The sequence below is a fragment of the Dasypus novemcinctus genome, chromosome X, assembly GCF_030445035.2.
Source record: "Dasypus novemcinctus isolate mDasNov1 chromosome X, mDasNov1.1.hap2, whole genome shotgun sequence".
NCBI lineage: Eukaryota > Metazoa > Chordata > Mammalia > Cingulata > Dasypodidae > Dasypus > Dasypus novemcinctus.
Window position 1 is genome coordinate 188,076,685 of NC_080704.1, and position 14,950 is coordinate 188,091,634.

Genomic DNA, 14,950 nt, shown 5'->3' on the forward strand with positions numbered 1-14,950 from the left:
AAGGTTCTGGTGAAGGGTGCAGAGGGGTCGGACAAGTGAGGGATCAATTGTCTGGACCCCTCTTTCTGAACTTTGAGGAGCATGCCAGCCGACTTGAGGAGCAACAAGAAAGAATTGAGAGGTGAATCTGCTGAGGCAGCCTGATTTACCTAAACACCCTGGGATAGGGAAAATTGGTCTGGGAGAAGGTGGAATCAGGCAATTAACTAGTCCTGTGCAACTTACCTAAGGAAGGGGGGCCGCAGGAAGTGCTTGGTTGGCTTCTAAGAGCATATTTAGTGTTCCCAGCAAGGGGTGGGTGCTCTCTCTCAAAGAGACTGAGAGTCATTATTTTCTGTGGTGAGTTGGTTCACCAGGGTCCCATTTGAGTCTCAGAGGGGAGCTCTCACACGGGCTTCCTGCTGACCTGGGAGAAAGGGGGAAGGATAGATTCCTAATCAATTTGTTCAATTTGTTCAAGAGTCAATCTTGCCCCAGAAAGGGAGCTCTTTTTGAGGAGCAGATTGACCTGGAAGGAGGGTTTGGCTCAGTGGAGGAGTTTCAGCATTGAATTTACAAGGTCTCTTGTTCAGTTCCCGGATCCTCTTAGAGTAGTGACCCACTGGGATATTAAACATCTAGGTGATACTTTGAGACAGGGAAAACATAGACATTATCCTTGTGTTAGCTTCCCTTTGGTCTCTATTTTTTCTAAAACAGAAAATTACTTTTGTTACAAAATTTGGCTTGGTTTACTCACTAAAACCCACTTCAAGGTCTGCAGTGAGAAAGTTGCAAGGTAACTGACTGATAAACACCAGCAGCCTGACAAACTCCACAGGGGCTTGGGAGTGAAGTCTGGTTTTTCTTAATGTGTGATTGACTCCTTGCTTGAGGGCTTGCCTGATTTTTTCTATTAGGTACTGCTGGCTTGTTTTTTGTTTGCTGTGCTTTCTTGTCATCAATTTCCTCTTTTATGTGTGTATTCATTTTGGCTACCAATGCTATCTCTTTTCCTTATTACATCTTTCTATCTACCATCTTCTGCTGTTGCTCTTAGATTCCAGCTCTCTTTTTTCAGCTGCAAATTTTTCTGGCTTTTTATTTCTAACACTTTCATTCTATTTTCTAATTTTATTAACTCTTTACGTTATTGTCCTTTCTTTTCTCTTTCCCTGTTTTCTGATCATGCTGGCCTTTTAATTCATACTATATTCTTCTCCATATTCAGTTTCCCATGTCATTGTTGGCACTCCACTTTTTTTACTCCTATAACTCTGCTCTGCTTACATGAGTTTAATATTCATTCTCCTAGGTCTTATATGGTTCTTCTGCTAATATTTACTAAGAATACTACCATTATACTTTTTCTTTTCTTATGTCTTTTGCTTTCCCTGGCCCTAATCTTTTTCCTTCAAGGGAACTTAGATGACAACAAGGAGTCAGAATAAGAAGAACAAAGTATCAAAGAGAAAACTTAACACACATACACACACAAACAGCACCTAAATAAAACCTGAGGTTAGATGGAGAAGCTAATCAACTGAACAAATCCATCAAGATAAAATGATAGCTAGACAGCAACAAAAAATTATAAACCATACCAATATTCAGGAAGACATGGCCCAATCCAATGAACAAACTAAAAACCAGGAAGAGGAACAGAACATCGAACAACTAATCAATGCTCTTTAAAAAATATCATGGACCAACTTAATGAAGTGAAGGAAGAGATTAAATATATTAAGAAAACATTAGGAGAACATACTGAAGAAATTGTAAACATACACAAAAAGATAATGGATATGATGGTAATGAATGGCACAATCCAAGAAATAAAAAATACACTCTTAGCAAATAACAGGAGATTTGAAGAGGCAGAGGAAAGAATTAGTGATGTGGAACACAGTACATCTGAAATCAAACAAACAGTGGAATTGATAGATAAAAAGATAGAAAAAATCTAGAAGGGACTTAGGGATTTGAAGAAGGCAAAACACAAAAACATATGCAGTATAGGTATCCCAGAAAGAGAAGAGAAGGGAAAAGGGACAGAAGGGAAGTTGGAGGAAATAATGGCTGTAAAGTTCCCAAACATATTGAAGGGGATGGATGTACATGTCCAGGAAGTGCAATGCATCCCAAACAATGTAAATCCCAACAGGTCTACCCCAAGACATGTACTTGACAAATTATCCAATGCTCAAGACAAAGAGAAAATACTGAAGGCAGCAAAAGAAAAGAGAACCATCACATACAAGGGAAGCTCAGTAAGATTAAGTGCTGATTTCTCATCTGAAACCATGGAGGCAAGAAGGCAGTGGTATGACACAGTCAAGGTATTGAAAGAAAAATTTTCCCAATTTCCAACCAAGAATACTGTATCCAGCAAAGCCGGCATTCAAAAATGTCAGAGAATTCAAAATATTCATAGATAAATAGAACCTAAGAGAATATGCCAATAAGAACCCTGAACTTCAAGAAATACTAAAGGGAGTTCTGCAGGTTGAAAGAAAAAAACAAGACAGACAGAGTTGAAGGAGAGTGTAAGAACAACTAAAAAGACAAAAAGAGAAAAAAACAACATATAACATACACAAATCCAAAGAAAATATGCCTAATGTAAGTAATTCCTTGAGAGTAACAACACTGAATGTCAATGGATTAAACTCACCTGTCAAGAGACGCAGATTGGCAGAATGGATAAGTAAATATGACCCTTTATATGTGGTCTACAAGAAATGCACCTTAGACCCAGGGATTCAAGAAGGTTGAAAGTGAAAGCTGGAAAACAATCTTACAAGCAAACAACAACAAAAGAAGGGCAGGAGTACCTATACTAATACTGGACAGAAGAGACTTTAAATGCAAAACTCTTATGAGAGACAAAGATGGATACTACGTATTAGTAAAAGGGATAATCCTTCCAGAAGAAAGAACAATCAGAAACGTTTATGCATCTAACCAGGGCACCTCAAAATACGTGAGGCAAACACTGGAAAAACTAAGTGGAGAAATAGTTTCCTCTACAATTATACTGGGGGCATTAATACACCACTATCACCATTAGACAGAATATCTCAATTGAGAATCAATAAAGATACAAAGACTTTGAATAATATATTAGAGGATCTGGACCTAATAGATATATGCAGAATATTACACCCAAATACAGCAGGATATACATTTTTCTCATGTGCACATGGATCATTTCCAAGATACACCACATGATAGGACATAGAGAAAGTCTCAATGAAATCAGAAAGATGGAAATCATACAAAATAATTTTTTCTGACCACAGTGGAATGAAGTTGGAAATCTGCAATAGCCAGATAACCAGATTAGGCACAAAGATATGGAAGTTAAGCAACACACTCATAGACAAATGTGGGTTAAGGAGAATATCTCAAAAGAAATCAGTTACTACATTGAAACTAATGAAAATAACAACACAATTAACACAATTAACATGACAACACAATTAAAAGAGATACATCAGTAAAAAAAAATGACCACACAACATATTAAAAGTTTGGGATGCAGCAAGACTGTACTGAGAAGGAAATTCATAGCCATAAATTCATACATCAGAAAAGAAGAGATAAAATCAAAGACCTAAATGCATACTTGGAGGAATTAGTACAAACAACAACAAACTAAACCCAAAGGAAGAAGAAAGAAAGAAATAACAAAGATTAGAGCAGAACTAAATGAAATAGAAAATAAGAAAGCATGAGAAAAAATAAAACAAAGAGCCGGTATTTGGAGAAGATCAATAAAATTCACAAACCCTTAGCTAGACTAACAAAGAAAAAAAAGAGAAGATGCAAATACACAAATTAAGAAATAAGAAAGGGGATATCACCACTGACACCACAGAAATAAAGACTATCATAAGAGGATACTTTAAAAAACTATATATCAACAAGAAGGACAATTTAGAAGAAATGGACAAACTTCTAGAAACACATAAACAGCCTACATTGATGAAAGAAGAAATTGATGATCTCAACACACCAATTACAAGTAAAGAGTTAGAATCAGACATTAAAAACCTCCCAACTAAGAAGAGCCTGAGGGCAGATGGCTTCACAGGTGAATTCTATCAAGCATTCCAGAAAGAACTAACATCAAACTTGCTTAAACTCTTCCAAAAAATTGAAATAGAAGGAACATTGCCTAACTCATTCTATGATGCCATATTATCATAATATCAAAGCCAAAGCAAAACACCAAAAGAATGGAAAATTACAGACTCATCTCTCTTATGAACCTATATGCTGAAATCCTCAACAAAATACTTGCTAATGGTATTCAACAACACATCAAAAAAAATTATACACCATGACCAAATGAATTTGATCCTTGGAATACTAGGATGGTTCAACATAAGAAAATCAATGTAATATACCACATAAACAGATCGAAGGAAAATATCTCATGATCATATCTATAGATGCAGAAAAAGCATTTGACAAAATACAGCACCCTTTCCTGATAAAAGCACTGCAAAAGATAGGAATAGAAGGAAACTTTCTGAACATGATAAAGAGCATATATGGAAAACCCACGGCTAACATCATTTACAATGGTGAAATCATAAAATTTTTCCCTCTAAGATCAGGGAACAAAACAAGGATGCCCTCTATCACCCCTCCTATTTTACATTGTGTTAGAAGTATGTACTCAAGCACTGAGGCAAGGCCCAGATAAAAATGCATCCAAATTGGAAAGGAAGAAGTCAAAATTTCACTATTTGCAGATGACATGATCCTATACATAGAAAACCTTGAGAAATCTACAACAAATCTTCTAGAACATATAAATGAGTCAGTAATGTGGCAGGTTATAAGATCAATGTGCAAATATCAGTAGCATTTCTGCACACCAGTAATGAGCAATCTGAGGAGGAAATCAAGAAAACTAATATTTAGAATAATAAATAAAAAATCAAATACCTGGAATAAATTTATCTAAAGATGCAATAGTCCTGTACATAGAAAATTACACAACACTGTTAAAGGAAGTCAAAGAAGACTTAAAGAAATGGAAGAATATTCCCTGTTCATGGATAAGAAGACTAAGCATCATTAAGATATCTATCCTACCCAAACTATCTACAGATTTAATGCAATCCCAATAAAAATCAACACAGCATTTTTAATGAACTGGAAAAACAAATTATGAAATTTATTTGGAAGGGAAAGAGGCTCCAAATAGGCAAAGACATATTGAAAAAGAAAAATGAAATCAGAGGAATCATGTTCCCTGACTTTAAAACATGCTACAAAGGTATACTGGTCAAAACTGCATGGTATCGGCACAAGGATAGATATACTGACCAATGGAACAGAATTGATATTTCTGATATAGATCCACACATATACGCTCATCTGATATTCAACAAGGCCACCAAGCCCACTCAACTGGGAGAGAATGGTCTCTTCAACAAATGGTGCTCGGAAAACTGGATCTCATTATGTAAAAGAATGAGAGGGGATTACCAGCTCACACCTTATACAAAAATCAACTCAAGTGGTTAGGGCGTCCGTCTACCACATGGGAGGTCCACGGTTCAAACCCTGGGCCCCCTTGACCCGTGTAGGGCTGGCCCATGTGCAGTGCTGATGCACTCAAAGAGTGCCGTGCCATGCAGGGGTGTCCCCCGCATTGGGGAGCCCCACACACAAGGAGTGTGCCCCGTAAGAAGAGCCGCCCAGCACGAAAGAAATTTCAGCCTGCCCAGGAATGGCACCACACACATGGAGAGCTGACGCAGCAAGACTACGCGACAAAATGAAACACAGATTCCCATGCCACTGACAACAACAGAAGTGGACAAAGAAGACAACACAGCAAATAGACACAGAGAACAGACAACCGGGGTGGAGGGGGGAGGAGAGAGAAATAAATAAAATCTTAAAAAAAAAAAGATGTATCACAGATGTAAATATAAGAACCAAGACCATAAAGACCTTGGAAGATAACGTAGGGAAGCATCTACAGGACCTTGTAATAGGAAATATTTTCATGAAATTTATGCCCAAAGCACGAACAATGAAAGAAAAAATAGATGAATTGCACATCCACAAAATTAAAGCCTCAAAGGAGTTTATCAAGAAAGTTAAAAGACAGCTTACCCAAAAGGAGGAAAATATTTAGTAACCATGTATCTGATAGGAGCCTAATATCAAGCATGTATAAAGAAATCCTATATCTTAAAAATAAAAAGACAAACAACCAGTTTAAAAAACTGGCCAGAAATTAGAACAGATGCTGCTCCAAAGAAGAAATACAAATGGCTAAAAACCACATGAAAAAATGTTCAAAATCACTAGCTATTAAGGAAATGCAAATCAATGAGATACCATCTGACATCAACTAGACTGGCGGATATTTAAAAAACAGGACTAAAAGTGTTGGAGAGGATAAGGAGGAAAGGGAACACTCATCCACTGCTGGTGGGAATGCAGAAGGATCCAGTCATTCTGGAGGACAGTTTTATGGTTCCTCAAAAAACTAGATATAGATTTGCCATATGACCCAGCACTTCCACTGCTGGGTATATATCCAGAAGAACTGAAAACAAGAACACAAACTGATATATGCACACCAATGTTCATAGCAGCATTATTCACTACTGCCAAAAGTTGGAATCAACCCAAATGCCCATCAACTCATGAATGGATAAACAAAATGTGGCATATACATACAATGGAATACTACTAAGCTCTAAGAAGGAATACAGTACTAACACATGGGGTAACATGGATGAATCTTGAGGACCGTATATTGATTGAAGCAAGCCAGGCATCAAAGAACAAATACTACAATACCTCTCTGATATGAATTAAGCAAATCAAGCTGTCTCAGAGAGCTAGAGACTGGAAGAAAGGCTTACAGGAAATAGGGGGGAAGAGGAAGGTTGTGAGACAATGCCCACATGTGCGAAATCTATGATAAAGTGGAGGTAAGTAGTTGTGCAGTGAAGGGATAAGTTGGGTGCATGGGGATACTATTGGGTAGGGATTTGCAGGCTTGATGGGGGCTAGGGTTGGGAGGATGGGTCAGATAGTCCATGGAATTGGGGGGAGGTTTGTGAACATGGGAAGTTGTCGGGTATGTGGTTCAAACTATAATGTTGAGAAAACTTTTTAGAAAAAACAATTAAGAAAGGGTTACTGGTTTAAGGTGTTTGACGGGGGACATCTGGCACAGGGTGCACCTGTGACAGACTTTTAGGGTGTATGTGAGTGCTCATCTTGTCATAGTGTGTTATATCAGTGGGTGGAGACCCATACAATGAGTCTGATGATGTTATGCCCACATCCTGGGGAGGCCTGAGGTTCTCAAAGAGAGGGGAGTATGTCTCTCAAGAGCATGGTTGGCTCCCAATGAGGGAGGACTAGTGTGTCAAGCCCCCAGCATTGTTGCAAGTATCTATGAATCTTGCCCTTTAAGCAGTGAAGCTTGGTTGCCACTGTGGGCCCCAAGCAGAGGGAGATAGAGGAATAGTTGGAAGAAGGGGTAACTGGGGGGTATTGGAAGTGTTCTGCGTGATATTGCAATGATGGGTACATGCCATGTTAAATATCACCAAAAATTTATAAATATGTATAGTTTAGAATGTAAACCTTTTCTAAAAAAGATTTGTTTATTTCTCTCCCCTTCCTCACCCCCCCCACCCCGGTTGTCTGTTCTCTGTCTATTAGCTGCGTCTTCTTTGTCCGCTTCTGTTGTTGTCAGTAGGCCAGGAATCTGTGTTTCTTTTTGTTGTGTCACCTTGTGTCAGCTCTCCATGTCAGCGGCGCCATTCTTAGGCAGGTTGAACTTTCTTTTGCGCTGGGCGGCTCTCCTTACGGGGTACACTCTTTGTGCTTGGGGCTCCCCTATGCAGAGGCCACCCCTGCGTGGCACGGCACTCCTTGCGCGCATCAGCACTGCACATGGGCCAGCTCCACATGGGTCAAGGAGGCCCAGGGTTTGAACGCAGACCTCCCATGTGGTAGACAGATGCCCTAACCACTGGGCCAAGTCCCCTTCCCAGAATGTAAACCTTAATGTAAACCATAACATAACCAAAAATTTATTAAAGTGTAGAGGCTAAAATGTAAACCATAATGTAAACCATAATGGAACGATGGTCAGTAGCTATGTTTCAATACCTGTACATCACTTGCAGCAAATGTAACATCCAAATGTAAAAAGATCACTGCTGGGGAAGGGGGAATAGGGTTTGAGGTTAGGTATATGGGATTTCCCTTTATTCTATATGTGATTTTACTGTGACCTAAAACTTTTTTGAATATATATATATATATGGATGTAGACACTGAGGAAGAAATGGAAGAGATTGCCTTGCCACTGTACATACAAGGCAACAGCTATTGCAGTGATGAAAGGCAAAATGTTTAAAAAATTACATTTTTTCATTTTTAATACTACAATTTATTTTTTACTTTATTTTAGTTATTCTAAATTATTATGTACTCTATTTCTAATTTTTAAAACTATCATTACCATTTCATTTTCCTATTAATTGAATTGGGCAATATATATTAGACTTCATTTTTGAAGAAGTTTTGGATCACAGGGGGTTCAACTGTGGCAGGGAAGGAGCACTGATGGGGGATGTTACTGATGGGGAATGCATGGGTGGGAGGGAGTTCTCCAGGGCATGCATATAGGGTATATAGGTATGTTTGAATGTTCTTTGGGTACTGATATAGGGGGTATACTTTCACATGACAACATAGGTAATGCTGAGTACTCCTTCTGGGAAACTGTCACATTTCCCAATGGAGCAGCAACAATCCCCCAAGTGTAAGGGTAATGACCAGGGAAGAATGATCCAATGATGGGCCCTTGATACTCATGACTATGCTTAGGAGCCTGTGTGTTTGAAATTTCAACTAGTCCTAGAGCTACAAGGTGCCTAAGAGTTACCTCCTGAAAGCCTCCATGTTGCTCACTTGAGGCGCCTCTCTAAGCCAAACTCAGCATGTAAATGCACTACCCTTCCCCCAGAGTAGGACATGACTCCCGGGGATGAGCCTCTCTGGTCCTGTGGGATTACTACCAATCACCAGCTGGTGATACAACTAGAAAAAGCCCTTTGAGTAAAAGGGGGATATGGTAAAGAAAAATGAATATATATGACTCAGATATTTCAAAATGAGTCATGTGTTCAAGAGGGGTTGCGCTTACACACATCTAAGCAGGATCTCAGAGATAGCCAATGTAGATACAACCTCAGGTAGTGGTGCTTCTGAGAACTATGGAGACATCAGTCCTATGGTCATAATAGAGAGCTCTTGAGTTCAGTGCCTTGTCAGTAGGTCTTATTTTTTTAATTTGTGCTCCTGAATGTGATGGGGTTGGACTCAGATGTGACCTCTTTACACATGCCTCTTGTGTTACTTTTACTGAGCCTGTGCATGGCACTGCAGTTGGTGTATGCTTAGGAGACTTGAATCTCTGGACTGTCCATGGGCCAGCTGGGCCCTGAGCCTCAGCAGAGTTGTATCACCTACACTCTGGTTCGTTCGACTTACCCAGGTCTCCTATCAGGGAGGTGAGGGTGGTCAACCACCATACCAGGGAACCAAGAGAATCTACAACTGCAAGCAGGAGAATCACATCCATCAGCCATCTGGGATCTAAGCCCCCTCTCAATTTAGAGATGGAGTAGGCATCGCCATCCCAGGGTCCTCAGGATGGAGGAACAAAATATGGATTAGAGTGGACTTACTGTTATTCTACTATAGAATTATTGTGACTCTAGCAATGGAAGAAATTATATCATTGATGTGGAGACAGTGGCCACAGTATTTGCTGAGGACAGGGAGAGGGAAGAAGACATGATGTGGGGGCATTTTCTGGACTTGTGGAGTTGTTCTCAAGAGATTGCAGGGACCAATGCAGGACATTATATATCTTGCCATAACCCACTGAATATACTGGGAGAGAGTGTAAACTATAATGCAAACTATAATCCATGCTGTGTAGCAATGCATCAAAATGTACTCATCAAATGCAATGAATATCCTAGTCTAATGAAAGAAGTTGTCAATGTGGGAGGAGTGGGGGGTATGGGGAGTGGGTTACATGGGAACCTTTTATATTTTTAAGGCAACATTTTGTGTGATCTATGTATCTTTTAAAAAGAAAATAAAAAATGAAAAAAATAAATTAATTAAATTTCTCTTGTGAAAAAAAAAGACATATATATGCCTAATGAAAAAAATGGCTAAAGTAAGTACTGCCTTTATTGTAATAACATTTAATGCTAATGGATTAAACTGCCCAATCAAAAGAAACAGATTTGCAGAATGGATAAAAAATATGATCACTCTATATGCTGTCTACAAGAAACTCACCTTAGACACAGAGGCACAAATAGCTTGCAAGTGAAAGGATGGAAAACAATTTTACACGCAAACATTAACCAAAATGTGCAGAAGTAGCTATAGTAATATTGTACAAAACAGACTTTAAATGCAAAACTGTTGAAAGAGACAAAGAAGGCCACTATAATATTAATAAAAGGGGTAATATACCAAGAAGAAAGAATAATCATAAATATTTATGCACCTACCAGGGTGCTGAAAAATACATGAAGCAAATACTGGCAAAACTAAGGAGAGAACTAGATGCCTGTACAATTAAAACATTATCACCATTAGACATAATGCCTCTACAAAGGCTCAATAAAGGAACCGAGATGTTAGAGGAGAGAGACCTAATGTACATATACAGAACATATGCCCCAATAACAGGATATATATTCTCCTCAAGTACTCAAGGATCATTCTCCAAGACAGACCACATGCTAGGTTATATAAAAGTCTCACCACATTTATAAAAATTGAAATTATGCAAAGTAATGTCTCTGACCACAATGGAATGAAGCTGGAAATTAGTGAGGGGTGGAGAACAAGAATAGGTACAAATTATGGAAGTTAAACAATACACTTTTTTTTAAATTTTAATTTTTAAAGGAGCTTTAGATTACATAAATGTTACACAGAAAATACAGGGGATTCCTATATTCCCCATTTCCCCCCACTTTCCTACATTAACAACATCTTTCATTAGTGTGGTTCATTTGTTATAATTGATGAACACATATTGAAGCATTGCTACTAACCATGAACTATAGTTCACAGTATTGTTTACACTCTGTCCTGCACAATTTTAAAGGTTCTGGCAAAATGATGTATCCATCATTGCAATGTTGGGCAGGACAATTTTAATGTCCCAAAACTGCCCCCATGTTATACCTATTTTTCCCTTTCACTCCCCTCAGAACTTCTGGTGGCCACGTTGCCCAAAAGTGGGGGGAGGGAGGGGTAGCATACGAACACAGGAGAGGGTCAGGTGTTGGTGGAGAGTAAAATGCCGAGAAAATCATATCAAAATATAATAAAGAGGGTTACCTGTTTAGAATGCTCGGAGGGGAGGGTCTGATGCAGGAAGGGCTCCTGGGGAATGTCTAAATGCTCATTCTGCCAGAGTGGGTGACACCATGGGGTAGAAACCCAAGTAGTGAGAGTGGGGGTGGACCCACATCCTGGGGAGGACTAATGCCATCAAATAGAGGGAACTGTATCCCTCGAGAGAAAGGGTGGCTCCCAGGGCATTGGGGCAGTTGAGCAAGTTAGGCCCTGAACACTATTCCATCTATCTCTGGAAGTGGCTCCTCAGGAAACGGAGGTTGGCTGTCACTGTGGGCACCAAGGTGGAAGGGAAAATGGACGTTAAATGTGTGGAACCAAAGTAAATGGGGGGTAAGAGAAGGAGTTTCTTGAGAGTACACAAGGATGGATATAAAACATGTAATATTACACCATAACATATAGGGGATGACAGACTGATAATGTAAACCATAATGTAAAACATAGGATAACTAAGAATGTAAAGAACTGTGTATCCTAAAGTATGCACTGTAAGCACAGATGTTACCTTGTTAGAAAGCTAATGTCTCAGACTCTGTACATCACTTTAAGTAAATATGATATGAATAGGGCGTAAGAGTATCACTGTGGAAGGGAAAAGGTTTTCTGGTGGATGTGTGGGAGTGCTGTATATTATATATATACATTGCTGTGGTCTAGGACTCCTGTGAAGAAAAGCTGAATAATTAGGGGGGGAAAAAAAAAAAAAGATAGGATGTGGAATTTTTTCAAGTCAACATTCTTTATCTAAGTTCTTTATCTAACTTTATCCAAGTTCTTTATCTATCCTTTAAACCCATCGCTATATGCCATTCCCTAGTAAGGGACCATGACATTATATTGGGCTTCAAATTTTGGGGAGTTCTGGATCACAGAGTGTTTCAACAATGGCAATGGAGGGATACTGGTATGGGATACCAATGACAGGTGATATATGGCTGACAGGGAGCTGTACAGAACATATGTCCAGGGTGCATGGTAATGTTTGGATATACTCATAGTGGCAACAATTAAAAACCACAGCAGGGGGGGGTACTGGGTTCCTGGCCAGTGGTGCTCTGTCGTGGTCCCTAGGGGAGCAGCAACAGTCTCCCAGGTACAGTGGCGGGGACCGGGAGGGAATGAGGGTTCAACAGTGAGTCCCTGATGCTAATGACTATGCTTGTGAGCTGATAAACCTAAAATAAGAACAAGGCCTAGAGCAACATTGTGCCTGGGAATTTCCTCCTGTCAGCCTTCATGTTACTCAAATGTGGCCAGTCTCGAAGCCAAACTCAGCATGTGAATGCAATGCCTTCCCCCCAGTGTGGGACATGACACCCGGGGATGAGCCTCCCTGGCAACGAGGGACCACTATCAACTACCAACTGATGATGCAACTGGAAAATGACCTTATACGGAAGGTTCAATGTGGATCAGCAGAATATCCACCTACATAAAATACCATGACTTTAAAATGCTGTTTGACCTAAAGTAAGGGGGAAATGAAAAGGAGAAATGAGTTTATATGGCTACGAGTTTCTAAAAAAGAGTCTGAAGGCTGGCAGAAGGATTGCCCTCATGCACAACTGAGCAGAGTCAGAGAGACAGATAAAGCAGATACAACCCCCAGATATTGGTTCCTTTGAGGGCTAAAGAGACCCATGGGAGTTATGGTCATGGCCGATGGGGTTAACTACCAGGGCAGATGGCCCCTCTTTGGAAATGGTGTTTATGTGTGATGAATCTGGACTCAGATGGGATCTCCCTTCATAAGATTTTCATGCTAATGTGCTGGAGGTGCAGTTAATGTTGGGGTTTAAGATATATTTAGGGGATTTGAATCTCTGGACTGACAATGTGATAGCCAGGTCCTGAGCCTCAACAGACTCCAGCACCTACAATCTGATCTATTGGACTTACCACACTCAGCTAAGATGGAGTTGAAGAAGGACAACCACCACACCATGGAGCCTAGAGTGATTACAACTGAAAATGGGAGGATTGCATCCAGCATCCATGTGGAATCTGAGCCTCCTCTTGACATAGAGGTGCAATGGACACAACCAATCCAATGTCCACATAGAAGAGGTGGCACTGGATTGGGAAAAGTGGACATGGTGGACGATGGGTATGGGGAAAGGCAGGAAGAGATGAGAGGTGGAGGCGTCTTTGGGACATGGAGCTGCCCTGGATGGTGCTTCAGAGGTAATCACCGGACATTGTAAATCCTCACAGGGCCCACTGGATGGAATGGAGGAGAGTATGGGCCATGATGTGAACCATTGTCTATGAGGTGCAGAGGTGCCCAAAGATGTACTTACCAAATCCAATGGATGTGTCATGATGATGGGAACGAGTGTTGTTGGGGGGGGGGGGAGAGGGGGTGTGGGGGGGGGGTTGAATGGGACCTCACATATATATTTTTAATGTAATATTATTACAAAGTCAATAAAAAAAATAATAAAAGTTCTTTCATTGCTAGAATAATAATATATCTATAAAGAATAATAAATCTATTTAGTCAATTGTTTATTCCCCAATCTTGAGGATTTTGGGATGGTGATGCTCACTCTGTTTCAAATTGAGAGGGGAGTTATATTCCAGATTCCATGGGACAGATGGTTGGAACTATCTTGCTTGCAGTTGCAGACACTCTGTTCCTTGGGATGGTCATTGTCCATCATCACCTCCTAGTTAGTTATCCTGGGTGAGTCCAATGAACTGGAAAGTAGGTATTACAACTCTGCTGAGATTCAGGACACAACCGGAACATGAGAAGACCAAAGATTTAACTCTCTGGACATATATTTAACAAGAATATTGCTAATTATATGATCAGGTAAAAGGGACAGAAGAGCCATGTGTAGGGAAACTATAAATGAGTCTAACTCTGTTACACTGGGGAGCATAAATTCTCAAGTACGGCTGACTGGAAAGGTGCTAAATTCCTGAGCTTCTTTACCTGGATTAATAATGTCTAGATATCTCTATAGCCCTCAGGAGCCCCACTGTTTTAGGCACTGTTTACTGTGGCAGTCAATGAGGTCCTGCTGAGACATGCATAAGAGTAACCTCTGGAATGACCTCCTGACTTACTTTGAAATCTCTTAGCGATAAAAACTCAGTTTTATTTAATATTTCCCTCTTTTGGTGAAGGTCTTTTTCCAGATACATTGCTAGTTGGTGCTTGGTAATAATCCCTCAGTGCCAGAGAGGCTCATCCTTGGGAGTCATGTCCCCTGCTGGAGGGGTAGAGAAGGTAGTGCATTTATATGCTGAGTTTGGCTTAGAGAGAGGTCACATTTGAGCAATAAGGAGGCTTTCAGGAGGCAACTATTAGGCATTATATAATTCTAGGCTAAGTCTCAATTTCACAAGAAAATGTTCATTAAGTACAATCATCAATATCAAGGGTCTGGCATAATGGTCTTTCTTCCTTCACTAGGTTGCCCATGTCCTTGGGGAATTCTTGCCATTATATTAGAGAATGTAGCAGGCCTTCCCAGGATGAGAATTCAATATTCTTTCAGTA

The 14,950-nt window shown here is 39.9% G+C and overlaps 1 protein-coding gene across 3 annotated transcripts in view; it reads right to left on the reverse strand.

The window, feature by feature from the left end:
- Nucleotides 1-14,950, reverse strand: part of TMLHE (trimethyllysine hydroxylase, epsilon) — a 211,189-nt gene that overhangs the window by 34,906 nt on the left and 161,333 nt on the right. The gene's annotated exons all lie outside the window — the stretch shown is intronic.